Source organism: Suricata suricatta, chromosome 9 (genome assembly GCF_006229205.1).
Source record: "Suricata suricatta isolate VVHF042 chromosome 9, meerkat_22Aug2017_6uvM2_HiC, whole genome shotgun sequence".
Lineage (NCBI taxonomy): Eukaryota > Metazoa > Chordata > Mammalia > Carnivora > Herpestidae > Suricata > Suricata suricatta.
Genome location: NC_043708.1, coordinates 117,674,384 through 117,687,415, shown reverse-complemented (window position 1 = coordinate 117,687,415; position 13,032 = coordinate 117,674,384). Strand labels below are relative to the sequence as shown.

The 13,032-nt window shown below is 33.1% G+C and overlaps 2 long non-coding RNA genes across 2 annotated transcripts in view; both read left to right on the top strand.

Annotated features, from left to right (window-relative positions):
* Positions 1-1,401: 1,401 nt before the first annotated feature.
* Positions 1,402-8,018, top strand: LOC115302786. Its single transcript, XR_003913628.1, has 5 exons — positions 1,402-2,477; positions 2,967-3,056; positions 3,437-3,523; positions 4,438-4,599; positions 6,921-8,018. It is a non-coding gene; the product is annotated as an uncharacterized LOC115302786 (long non-coding RNA).
* Positions 8,019-8,339: 321 nt separating this feature from the next.
* LOC115302787 overlaps positions 8,340-13,032 on the top strand; it is an 18,364-nt gene continuing 13,671 nt past the window's right edge. The window contains exon 1 of the long non-coding RNA XR_003913629.1: positions 8,340-8,499. This is a non-coding gene — a long non-coding RNA (uncharacterized LOC115302787). The remainder of the gene's footprint in view (positions 8,500-13,032) is intronic.

The window sequence follows — 13,032 nt, the reverse complement described above, 5'->3', positions numbered from 1 at the left end:
TATTCATTAAAAAACCCAAGTCATAATTTTATAGTTATATTTCTATACAACTATAAATTACACAACTATAAGCTTATAGTTGTTTCCCTTATTATGCATTTAATGATAACAAGTCTGTCTTATGAGAAATTTTATTGTTCCTCTTTGAGTTATTGTTTTGTATTTAACTGAAAGTCATGAAAATATTCAAGACAACATTGTAAATAACAAATATATCATTTAAAAATACCTACTGCTTCCAGATTCATAGGGTTTCACAAACTATAAATTTGTAAATATTTCATTGTTGTAAAATACCCAAAATTGTGTTTTTATAAGTGTTGGCAGTGTAATAAGTAATTAATAATTGTTCTCTTAGGGTTATATAATATTTTGGTGTTAAGTGGGTTTTTGGAGAGAAGGATACACAAGATCGCCTTCCTTTATCTTCAGATTGTTGTTTTTTATGGATGAGAAAATAATAGATTTTGTACTTAAACAAAATACTCCAGGATGATTTTTACCTTTAGAAAAAGGAAGACAGAAGGAAATTGTCATCTTTAAATCGCAGATATATTTGTGATACTCTTATTGTTAACCAATTATTGTTTTGCTATACTATATAAATCTACTCTTTGTAAATGTATATGTGTATACATGCATTTGCATACATATTATAAATGTTAATATACATGTGCACATATACTTTTAGTTTTAGGAGTATAAATCTGATAGTACTCTCATTTATTTGCTTATTGCTTTGCATGTTTTTTAAAATTAGGGAAATGTTCAAATCTAAACTTATTATTTCTAGAATCCTGCTTCATGTTGTATCTAAGTATATATTATTTTTAATTTTTTTTTTTTGCTGTTTTTTATTTTGGAGAGAGGGAGGGAGAGAGAGAGAGAGCATGAGCAAGGGAGGAGTAGGGAAAGAGGGAGACACAGCTCTGAAGCAGGCTCCAGGATCTGAGCTATCATCAGCACAGAGCCTGATGCAGGGCTTAGACCCATGAACTGTGAGATTATGACCTGAATCAAAGTTGGACGCTCAGCTGACTGAGTCACTCTGGCGCCCTAAGTATGTTATTTTTATTTTATTGTATTTTTAAATGTTTTTTATTTACTTTTGAGAGACAGAAAGACAGCACGAGCAGGAGAGGGTCAGAGAGAGAGGGAGATACAGATTTTGAAGCGGGCTCCTGGCTCTGAGCTAGCTGTCAGCACAGAGCCCAACGCTGGGCTCAAACCCACGAACGTGAGATCATGACCTGAGCCGAAGCCCGACACTTAACCGACTAAGCCACCCGGGTGCTCCTAAGTGTGTAATTTTTAATATAAAGTGATTAACTCCATATGTGTTTGTTTTCTATTCTGTTGCCACATAGACATCTAAATGAAAACAGTATTTTTGTGCTTATGAATATTTATTTTATTCTAAGAGCTTTTTAAAAATTTCCAGTGTCTGGTATATTTGTATGTTATGTGATCATTGGAAATGAAAATTAAAAATATTCCAGCTCAGTAGTCAATAATAAATTATGAAAATTTTTAGGAAAAATTAGAAATCAACGTATAAATCGTATTTTTTTGAAAGTAGTTTGGCAATAACAATTGAAATTCAAGTGTATAAACATTGGAAATGATGTAACTTGCTGCTGGGATTTTATCTATTCCAAGTCTCAAATTTACAATGAAGTATGTTATACATTGAGTATAACAATAATTGGAGCATCTGAAATATACATCAATAAAAGATCATAGTGGTTGCAGCTTAATCATCATATGAATATAAGTTAAACACTGGAACATGTTCTGGTACAAAAGGGTGTTTTATATGGATATTTAAAACTATGCCATCTTTTAAACAAACATCAAGTAATTGTATGTTTATAGGGGTGTGACCATATGCCTCTTGAAGTTCTGATTGGAAATGTTAATCATTACTGTTCTTGAAGAATGTAATTATTCTGACATGATTATAAAGATAAATGATGGTAACTCATCAGTGTTATTGTAATGGTGATTATTTTAGCATACTCAAAATTTTTGTACTGTGTAAGTTGAATAGTAAAACTTTGTTTATTATTTGTGTATTGCTGCATGACAATCTGAAATAAATATGAGTTGTTGGATAGAAAGGTGTCTGGAAGAATAGATGGCAAAAATTTAACATTACTGTGTAGAGAGAGGAATGAAGGACTGCTTCTACTTCCTGCATTTTGAATTGTAAAGGTATTTCAAAAGGAACATTTAAACACAAAAAGGGGATTTTAAAGATATATCCAATTTGTGCCTGTCTTCATCCATGCCTGTTAACATCTTGGGAGTACTGGGCTGTTGGGTCCAATTTTATATTCCCAGTGGCCATCATGAATCGTTTGTGAATGATCATGAAGAGCATGTGGTTTAGAGACTCTAGTGCATCAAAGAGTTTTACACACTGAAACAGCATTGTGGGCCTCAAGGAAAGAATGTGAGAGAAGATGGGATTTGAGGTATGTGCCAAAAAATTGTTTGGGTTTGCAAACACATGAATGATTAAAATAAGTCATTGAAATTTCTTTTGTAAAGGGTAAGTTCTCATAATGTACTGCCATATTTGTGGTTATTGACTAGATCAAGTTGGTTGAGGAAGAATATTAGAATAGGTTAGAAGTTAACCTTAATGATGGTAATTACACTTGATCTTAGCCAAAAGGCAGAGAAGCAATAATGATGGTAATTAGAGAATGGATTGTTTTCCTTTTATTTTAATAGCAGTTGAATCAGAATTTGAAGTATTTCTTTATGGTTTCTTACATGATTCAGAATTGGCATGAAAAACATTTGAATACAGTTGTGTTATTTCTGCATAGTAATATTAGCTGTTTAATTATCTCCATTCATTCTATTCACTGTTTCTTATAATTCTAAAGTCATCCTAATTTGTGTGTCCTGGTGTCCCATTTGAATGTAATTGGCTATCTTATATATTTATTTCTCAGATGAGAAAGGAGGAGATTTGCAGATAATCAGAGGCAACTGACATTCCTCATTTGGTCTTTCTTAATTCAGAAGTTTTAACAGAACCACAGGTAAGAAGATTCTGGATCAAGAAGTGCTGTTTTAGGACAAGGCTTTGGCCAGACTCAGGAAAATATCACTGGTGTAGACCTTGAAATATTAAACCATGCCTGAGTCAGTAAATTGATTCTTTACAAAGATAATTTTACAAAAGTGAAGATGTTGATTATATGTAGAATGTCTTCTTTAAATTGATTTTTAATTTATAACCAAACATTGTGACCTAATTAATGTTATAGAGAATATAAACAATTACCAGTTTTTCATTAATTGGAAATTTTGAAATAAAGACTTTTTTCAAGTATATTTTTATAGTGTGATAAAGTAAGAAGTTCAAGGAAACTAAAAAAAATAAAATAACATGAGGGGAACTCTCTTGTACTGTTGGCAGGATTGCAAACCGGTGAAGCCACTATGGAAAACAGTATGGAGGCTCTTGAAAAAGTTAATAACATGACCCAGCAATTGTAATCATGAGGTATTTACCCAAAGAATACAAAAATATTAATTCAAAGGGATATATCCACTCCAGTGTTTATAGAAGCATTATTTATAATAGCCAAATTATGGAAACAGTCAAAGTATCCATTCCAGTGATGAATGGATAAGGAACTCCGCTATAAGAAAAAGAATGAGATCTTCCCATTTGCATTGAATGAGGCTGATAGACCCAGGGAGTATAATGCTAAGCAAAATAAGTCAGAGAACAACAAATGACCTATGATTTCACTCATACGTGGAATTTAAGAAACAAAACAAAAGGGAGGCAAACCAAGTTATAGACTCATAGCTACAGAGAACAAACTTAAGATTCCCAGAGGCTAAGTAGTTGAGGAAGATGGGTGAAATAGGTGATGGGGATTAAAGGATACATTTGTGATGAGAAACAGGTGATGTATGTAAGTGTTGCATGACTAAATTGCATACCTGAAACTAATATTTCACTAACTGTAATTTAAATAAAAACTTGAAAAATATTGGTAAAGTAATAGTTGATGTTGGAGCGTTGAATCAGTTACAGGATTGATTCATGAGGATTTCTTTCTAATCATTAAAAGAAATTTGTAACGGGGCCGCCTAAGTGGCTCAGTCGGTAAATTGTCCAACTTTAGCTCAGGTTATGATCTCACGGTTTGTGGGTTCGAGCCCTACATCAGACTCTGTGCTGACAGCTTGAGGCCTGGAACCTGCTTCGGATTTTTTGCTTCCCTCTCTTTCTGTGCCTCCCCCATTCGTGCTCTATTTCTCTCCATCTCAATAATAAATGAACATCAAAAGAAAATTAGAAATCTGTAACAGTTCAAAATGAACCTCTCCTTATCTTCTGATTTTGCCATTTTACAAGTATGTGTGTCTTATCTTCCAATGTTTCATCTTTTTTTTTCCTATCAGGAGGTGATAGTTCCAAGAAAACACACTTTGTATTTTTGCCATCTTTGTAATTGCAAGAACTGGTACCACCAGACCACTGTTGGCAATATTACTTATTTAAGTATTCTTCACCTCCCATCTCTGGTTTCAGGAATACCAAATGACAAATGATTGTAAGGACAGGTAAGTGTTTATTTGATTCAGGGAGGGATACTTGGTTAGGCAGGATTTAATATTCTGTTTTGTTTAAGATTAATTTTTGGTGGCAACTAGCGAGTAAGGAGATTTGTTCAGGTTACATATTGCTGAATGATAAATAATCCTGACACGCAGTGACATAAAATGTCTGTTGTGCCATTTCATGAATTTCTGACAGTGCCTGGATATGGAAACAGCTGGGGAGAAACAGTGTTTAATAATTATTCAAACACTTACAGGCTGGAGTCCCCTGGATACTTCTTTACAGATATGCCTGGTACTTGTTTTGGGATAACTTGGACAGCTGGGCTTAGCTAAGATTTTAAAAATTAGAGTACCTTCATATAACCAGTTTACCAGAGAAAGCATCAAAAAATGAACAAACTGAGGGCTGAGGAGGGAGGGGGGAATGGGGAAGAGGGTGATTGTCATGGAGGGGGGTACTTGTAACGAAGAACATTGGGTGTTACATGAAAATAGTGTTACTTGGTAATAACACTATTTAAATTAAAAAATCAGATTGTTCTCTGAAAAAAAATGAGTGTTAGAGAATATTGTGAAAGTAGCATGTGGCCTTTATGATCCAATTTCAGAAGTTATGTAGTATCACTTCTGCCATATTTTGTTGCCTGGCATTGTTATATGACCAGCCCAAATTCTAGTAGAGATTCCGTCCCGTGATGGGCAAGCTTCAAGGCAATTGCTCACCTAGAATTATGTATAGGACACAGTAATTAAGAGCTATACACAGTCATTAAGAGCTATAGCTGTGTAATTTTAGTAGTTGATTTTTTTAAATTTTGGGATCCATTAACAATATTTCCTTCAAACCATGTATCTGTCTTTATGAGCTTAGTAAATTGATTTTCAGAATTTCACTTTCCATGTACTCTGCATTTCTTGCATATTTTTCAACAAGCATCTTATTCATTGCCTGGCATAGAACTAAATTTTACTGAATTGTGACTGGGAGCAAATTAGACAAAAGATAAGAAGTTGGAGAAAGAAAACAAAGGACATAATTTTTGGCATTATGTGAATTTGAGGAGGGCAAAGGAGAAGAGCCCAGGTACACTAAGCTGGTGTTGAGATGTATAACCTTAGAAGTACTAAAGATGAACTATAACGAGTGAGAGGTAGCAGTTGTTAATGAAGCCCTTGATATTATAGCAAATAGTGAATTCCAGCTCCTGATGGACCAGGAGTTGTGTGCTTTTCTTATTTCCTTTATTTCTCACTAGAAAGTTATTTCATTGGGTATGCAGCCAAGGGTGATTGCTAACAAATTCCTTAAACATTTTTTTTCAGAGAGCCTTACTGCCTACCTGTTAATCCCAGAATAATCTTAAAGATAAAGGCTTTTATCTTAAAATGTATTTTTCTTAGGGTAAAATGTTGCTAAATATACAACAACTAATGACTTTGTGGGTGAAGTGCCTACTTAGGAATTTTGATAACCCACTGGAATAATAGGTTAAGATCTAAATCTTCCATGGGGCGCCTGAGTGGCTCAGTCGGTTAAACCTCCAGCTTCAGCTCAGGTCATGATCTCATGGTTCATGGGTTCAAGCCCTGCGTTGGGCTCTGTGCTGACAGCTAGCTCAGAGCCTGGAGCCTTCTTCAGATTCTGTATCTCTCTCTCTCTCTGACCCTCCCCTCCTCGCGCTGCCTTTCTCTGTCTTTCTCTGTCTCTCAAAAATAAATAAAAAACATGAATAAAAAAATTTTAAAAGATCTAAATCTTACTAAATTCCATTGTAGCCTCTGTCTTCTATACAATTACCATTTTTTCCTCACTGAATGGACTACGAACTTTTTGTTATTTTCATTGGAATTTTTTGGCACTGTTCTGTTTCTTGTAGAGAAATGGATACAGATTAAATAGTTTGTATATGAATGAGTAATCTAGAGATACAAGCATCCAAATACACAAAAGAGATAGACAGCAGGAGAAGGTTGGGATCAGTCCATTTACCAAGGTATAAGAAGAACAAATGCCAAGATACCAATATCTAAAATTTTAAAAATTGAGATATAGTTGAGCTGTATTACATTAGCTTCAGGTATATAATGGTGAATAGTGATAGTGAATTGAAAGTTCTATGCATTATGCAGTACTCACCACAATAAGTATAGTTATTAACTCTAGCCTTCTTATTAGAAAATTCTAAAAGTTACTCTGATGCATTTGCTACTTCATAATAAAATGGCTGTTGCATTTCATTGTATATAATTTATTAGATCCTACTGATAATTGCATAAAGTATGCTTCTTAACTTTACCTGTTTCCTAATGTGTCCTCTCAGGTGATGACCAAATAGGAAACTGATATTGCATCTGCCACCTTCTTCAAATCCAAAAGATGGTCTTCATAATGTATGGAGACTCCTCATTCATGTGTTGGAGTAGACATTCCTTGCAGATCAGAAAAACTGGACTGAGAAAGCTCATGTTTGAGAATTACCTAAAGATTATCATTGGAGGGAATTGTAACCAGGCATGTTGACTGTTTTCATTATTGGCATTGGACTAAATCTCGGGAGCTTGAATGATGGAGATGCTATTACACACAGAGGCTCAGGATGGTGTGATTGCAAGGCTTCATTTCAGTGTTCCCATAAGTATTAAGTGCATATATGTGTTCGTTTCTCTTTTCACTGGGTACATTTAAAATTAATCAGAAAAAAATTATCTTTTTCTAGATTTGAAAATACAAAAAGTTGTAAAGGGTGGTATTTTTACTTCTTAAATGCTTTTTCCCCTCCTAATTCTACTCCCCAACATTTAGTGTTATGGAGTTTTGTGCATATCCTTTTGGGGTATATTGATAAATTGATATGGTAATAGTTGTTTGGGCCCATACATTAGCTACCAATTATCTATTCATTGAACATACTTATATATAATCTATTTTTATTTCTCCAGCTAAGTTGTTGACATAGTCCTACTACTTCAATTTCATTGGAATTAAGCATATCCCAATATTTATATTTTGAGTCAGAAGTAGAGATTTCCCCAAAATTGTATAGATTATCCTCATCAGTCTTGTCTTCCAGTGTTTGTTTATGAGACTTTTTTCTAAAACTGTACAAACATTGGATGTCAGTGTTTTATTTTTTGATAGTGTGATACTACAAATAAATAATTTTTCTTCAATTATTGTTCAGTCATCTTTATATGTCCTTAAACTGTAATAGTCATTTGTTATTTTTTATTCTGTGTTTTTTTCATTTCCCTTGGAATATTAGTGTTTTTGTTATTGGTTTTTAAGAGATCATTTAGATCTAAGGGTTTTAACCATTTACCATGCATTGCAAATGAAATACCATGTTTTTTCACCATTTTACTGTGGTACTTTACTTTTGTTGTACAGAAGTTGTAAATTGAAATAATTTTGCACGTCATGCCTTTTGTGTTCTGTGTTTTTATATAAATATGATTGCATTACTATTATACATTTTTTGTATTTTTTTTTGTAAATTATTTTGTCATTTTATTTTTTCCCATCAATTGTTACTGTGGTTGTAAAGCATTACATGCTCAAATTATTTAACATAAGCTCTTACCAATTATTTTTACTTCTACCATAGTAATTTACAGATTCCAACATAAAATAAACTGCATTTCTATTGCTTTGCCTACCTTCTATTGATACTATAAAGTTACTGATGATTTTTAGTCTATTCCATTGAGCTCTATCTCATTTCTCTTCTTTTTTTCAGAATATTCCCTGTCTATAGTCGCATTTTTTTCTATCAATCGATGCTTAAAATTATTTGAACGTTGGAAAATAATGCAGTTTTAATTTCATTTGCATCAAATTTAATAGATTAATTAGGAGAGAATAGATCTCTTTAAAATTGAGTCTTCCTCTCCAACTCCAAGGTATGTCTTTCTATTTTTAATCAACTTGTTATGTTGGGAAACTGCTAGATTATATTTTTTTATTCACTTCCAGTCATTTCACAGTTTGGTTAATGTAGTTATGGGGATTGTGAACCTACTTTATTTTATTAATACATAAGCCTTTTTATTTACTTTTCTAATGGTATTTCAATGAAATACCAAAATTCTGGTTTTCTTTCTCAGTTCATGTTTCTTACAGAATATATGGAAGCAGAAATGGCCCTGGGTTATTTGATAGTGAATATTAATCTTACTAGTTTAAGGTTTGTTTACTTAGAGGTCATTTTAGGAAATTTCCTTTTATTGAGCAGTTTTTGCAAAACTTGTTTACAGGTTAAATAAAAAAATACAGGTTAAAAAATACAGGTTGTTTTGTGTATTAAAGGTGATCATGCTTGAAATTATAATTATTGATTAGGTAAAAATTAACTTTTCCTATACATAAATATTCTTGCATCTACCCCAAAGAACTACACTTTTTGTATGCACATGCATGTATGTGTGTGTATATATTCATATGTATTTCCCTATTAAAATTTTATTTGCAGTTACTGAAAATATAATCCTAAGTAAACAGCTTATTTTCTTCTGTTTTTGTCGGGGTTTTGTATTTAGTTTGCCTGATCTACCAAAATGTTTGGAGTATTATTTGTATAGGCTGGAAACAAGAAGTATGAACATTGTTTAATTTTGATTTTGAAATAATTTTTGTTTACAGAAATGTATATTGCTCTCTATCCTCCTCTTATATTAACATCTTTCATATACATGATACTGTCATCTAAGCAAGGAAATTGCTACACTGCAATTTTTAACTGATCCTTTTATAATCAATGATTGAAAGAATTCTACATTGTATGAAGTTGTTATAGTCTTAATGTCCTTTTTCTTGGGACGGTTGCCCAGTTTTCTTTGGTTTTCATAATTTTGGTACTTTAGAAGTGTTGACAAAATATCTGACTATTAATGTTAATCAGTATGGGCTTGTGTGATTTTCATCACTGAAATTGAGGTGTTATGCATGTTTGACAAGATTGCTAAAGAAGTGGTACTCCCTTCTCAGTTCATCACTAGGGATCACATATTGTTAAGTCTTGTGAGTACTGCTGTTACTTTTATTACATAGTGTTACATAATAAGTATCTGTAGGGGAAGGTACTGCAAATATTTTAATACTCTTAGCTGCTAATTTTAGACTGTATTGATGTTTGTTGCCTGCAAAATTTAATGCACTATGGTGTTCCTGATTTATGAATTTAAAAAAAATTTAGTGCGCATTTTATTGATTAGAGTTTTGTAGTATAAGAGTTATTCCTTCTTCCTCATTTAACATTCAATTATTTATTTCATTGTGAACTCATGGATATTTTATTTATCCCATGGATTAGATTCATCACTTTTCTTTAATCAAATTGTCCATTATTTGATCATTCAGGTCTCTCTTAAACATGGCTTCTGTGACTTTTTAACATGTCCATATTTCCTTTCCTGAGCACTTACTTACTTTCTGACCACCTAATAGTACCTGAGTTTATTAAGAATATTTCGTTCCTTATAGGGAACGGTACTTAGGAAGTAAGCTATGTATAAGATCTTTATTTATTTTTATGGTTCAGTAATATTCCAAAGTATATATATGTAACATTTTATTTGTTGTTGAACACTTGGATGTTTACACTTTTTGACTGAATAATAAGGCTTGTGCCTTCCTCATTGTCAATAATACTGCTATGAATATTGACATGAAAATGTCTTGAATCCCTGTTTTCATTTTCTTTGGGTGTGTATCTTGGAGTAAAATAGCTAGGAGTTATATGGGATTTTCATGTTTAACTCTTATAGGAATGGTCTGTTGGTTTTTATTATGGAAAGTTTCATACTCATTGATAATGAGATCATAATGAATTTTCACATGCTGAGCAACTGCAATAATTACAAATATTTTCCCATACATTGAAAATTGCAAATACGATATTTTCAGTTTTGAATTTTTTAAGTGCATACACATCACAAATTTAAATAACCATAATATCTATTATTAGGCAGAATTCCTTATTGCCTTTTATTTTTTTATTTTTTAATAATAGTTTATTGTCAAGTTGGTTTCCATATAATATCCAGTGCTTCTCTCCACAAGTGCCCCCTCTCCATGACCATCACCCCCTCCCCCCCCCCATCAGCCCTCGGTTCCTTTTCAGTATTCAGTAGTCTTTCATGATTTGTGTACGTCTCTCTCCCATCATGTAAATTTGTCAGTTTGTCCAAAGATGTAACAATTGGAATAAATCTGGATCCAATCAGTTACCATGCATTTTTATCTAGTCCATTTTTATCTTATTTTGATTATTTGTATTTATTCTTAATACTAAACCTTTTTATTCTTTTAATATAGGACATTTCCCCCTGCTTTTTGTTCCGTGTGTTAAATATTTTTAAAACATTTAATCTTTTGTAATTAATTTCATTTTAGAAGAACTTAATTTTTCTGTTACATTCCTATTGATTGTACCTTCTATTTCTAGTTTACTAAATGTATTTTGGTGACCTAATGTGGTCTTGGTTATTTCCACTTTGAGAGTATCTCTGTTTCTGTCTCTTTCATATATTCTATGTCACATACCTACATATCTCTATCTAGAAACATCTGTAGAAGGTATAGATATATTTATAAACTATATATCATGTATATTTATGTAGACCATAAAGTATAGCTCATCTTTTTAAATGTATTAGAGGTGCTTAGAAAAAAATATTGTCTCCAGTTTACGGAGCACTATATAAGTGGTTGTGACAGGTTGACTATTGTTACTGATCTGTATTTCTGTCTCTTTTAGGGACCAATAATATGAATTGATATTGATGTCCTGATCTCAGTTTTTTAATTATGTATTGACTATTTGACCATTGTCAGTTTTGCAAGAGCGTTTCATACACTGTGTCTCAAATAGAATATGAATATGTACATACATTTTCCCACGTCCCATCCTAGAAAAAAATAACTAAGGCCTAGTTTCCTTTTATAATTTATTCTATGTTCTTTGTTGAATCTCAAAATTTGAGGACCCCAATACTTTTACAAGATAATCATCATGCTACCCACTAAAAAATATAAAATGTGGGGGGAATGGGTGGTTCAGTCTATTGAGCCTCCAACTTTGGTCATGATTTCTTGGTTTGTGAGTTAGAGTCCCACATTGGGCTCTCTGCTGTTAGTCTGGAGCCTGCTTTGGATCCTCTGTCTACTACTGCACGACTCTTGCTTATACTATCTCTCTCAAATAATAAAAATTGTTTAAATATCTGAAATGTGATAAATCCTTTATGGTGCATCATAGTTGGATATCTAAATTACTCTGAATTATTTATAGATTAAAAATCATATTCAAACTTATTTTTTTTAAATAGTTATGTTCATGGGGTGCCTGGGTGGCTCAGTCGGTTGAGCGTCCAATTCAGCTCAGGTCATGATCTCATAGTCCGTGGGTTTGGGCCCCACGTCAGGCTCTGTGCTGACAGCTCAGAGCCTGGAGCCTGCTTTGAATTCTGTGTCTCTTTCTCTCTCTCTCTGCCCCTTCCCTGCTCTCAGTTTCTCTCAAAATAAAGACATAAAAAATATACAAAAAGTTATGTTCAAATCAGCACTTCAATAATGCCTTCCACTTGGATTGTTAATTTAAAATTCTCTTTAGAAATGCAAGCGCTCTTTTTAAAAACATTTGTTAGTATTTATTTATTTTGGGGTGAGAGGAAGCATGCAAAGCAGGAGAGGGACAGAAAGCAAAGGGAGACATAGAATCCAGAGTAGCTCCAGACACTGAGCTGTCAGCACAGAGCCTGACATGGGACTCAAACATGAACCATGAGACCGTGACCTGAGCTGAAGTCAGACTGAACCATGAAGGTGCCCCGCCTCTTTTTTTTCTTTTTAAAGTTTATGTATTTTGAGACAAAGATATAGTGCATGTGCATTTGCCTGCATGAGTAGGGTGGGGGCTGAGAGGTTGCAGGGGAAGTGAGAATCCCAAGCAGGCTCCGCACATTCAGTGCAGAGCCCAGTGTTCAGCTCCAGCTCATGACCTGTGAGCTCATAATCTGAGCTGAAACCAAGCGCTGGATGCATAACTGACTGAGCCACCCAACATCTCTCTTTGTTTTTGTTTTAAACTTCCATAATTTCTATTTACACTTGGAAGAAATTACTATTTAAATTATTAAAATCAGACTCCTTTTAAAATTACCACATTTCTAATTCTACAAGTAGTATATGGCATTCCTATGGCAGGGTTTAATATTTTCCCCCAAATCCTATGTTAGATTTAAATGTCACATCAGTTTGGTTTTATTATTTAATCACTTATTATAGGAAACTTTTTAATTGTAATACAGTATAGTTGATTTTTTTTAATTTTTTAATTATTTTTTTCTTTTTTATTATTTTATTGTCAAATTGTTTTCCATACAACACCCAGTGCTCTTCCCCTCAAGTGCCCTTCACCATCACCACCACCTCTC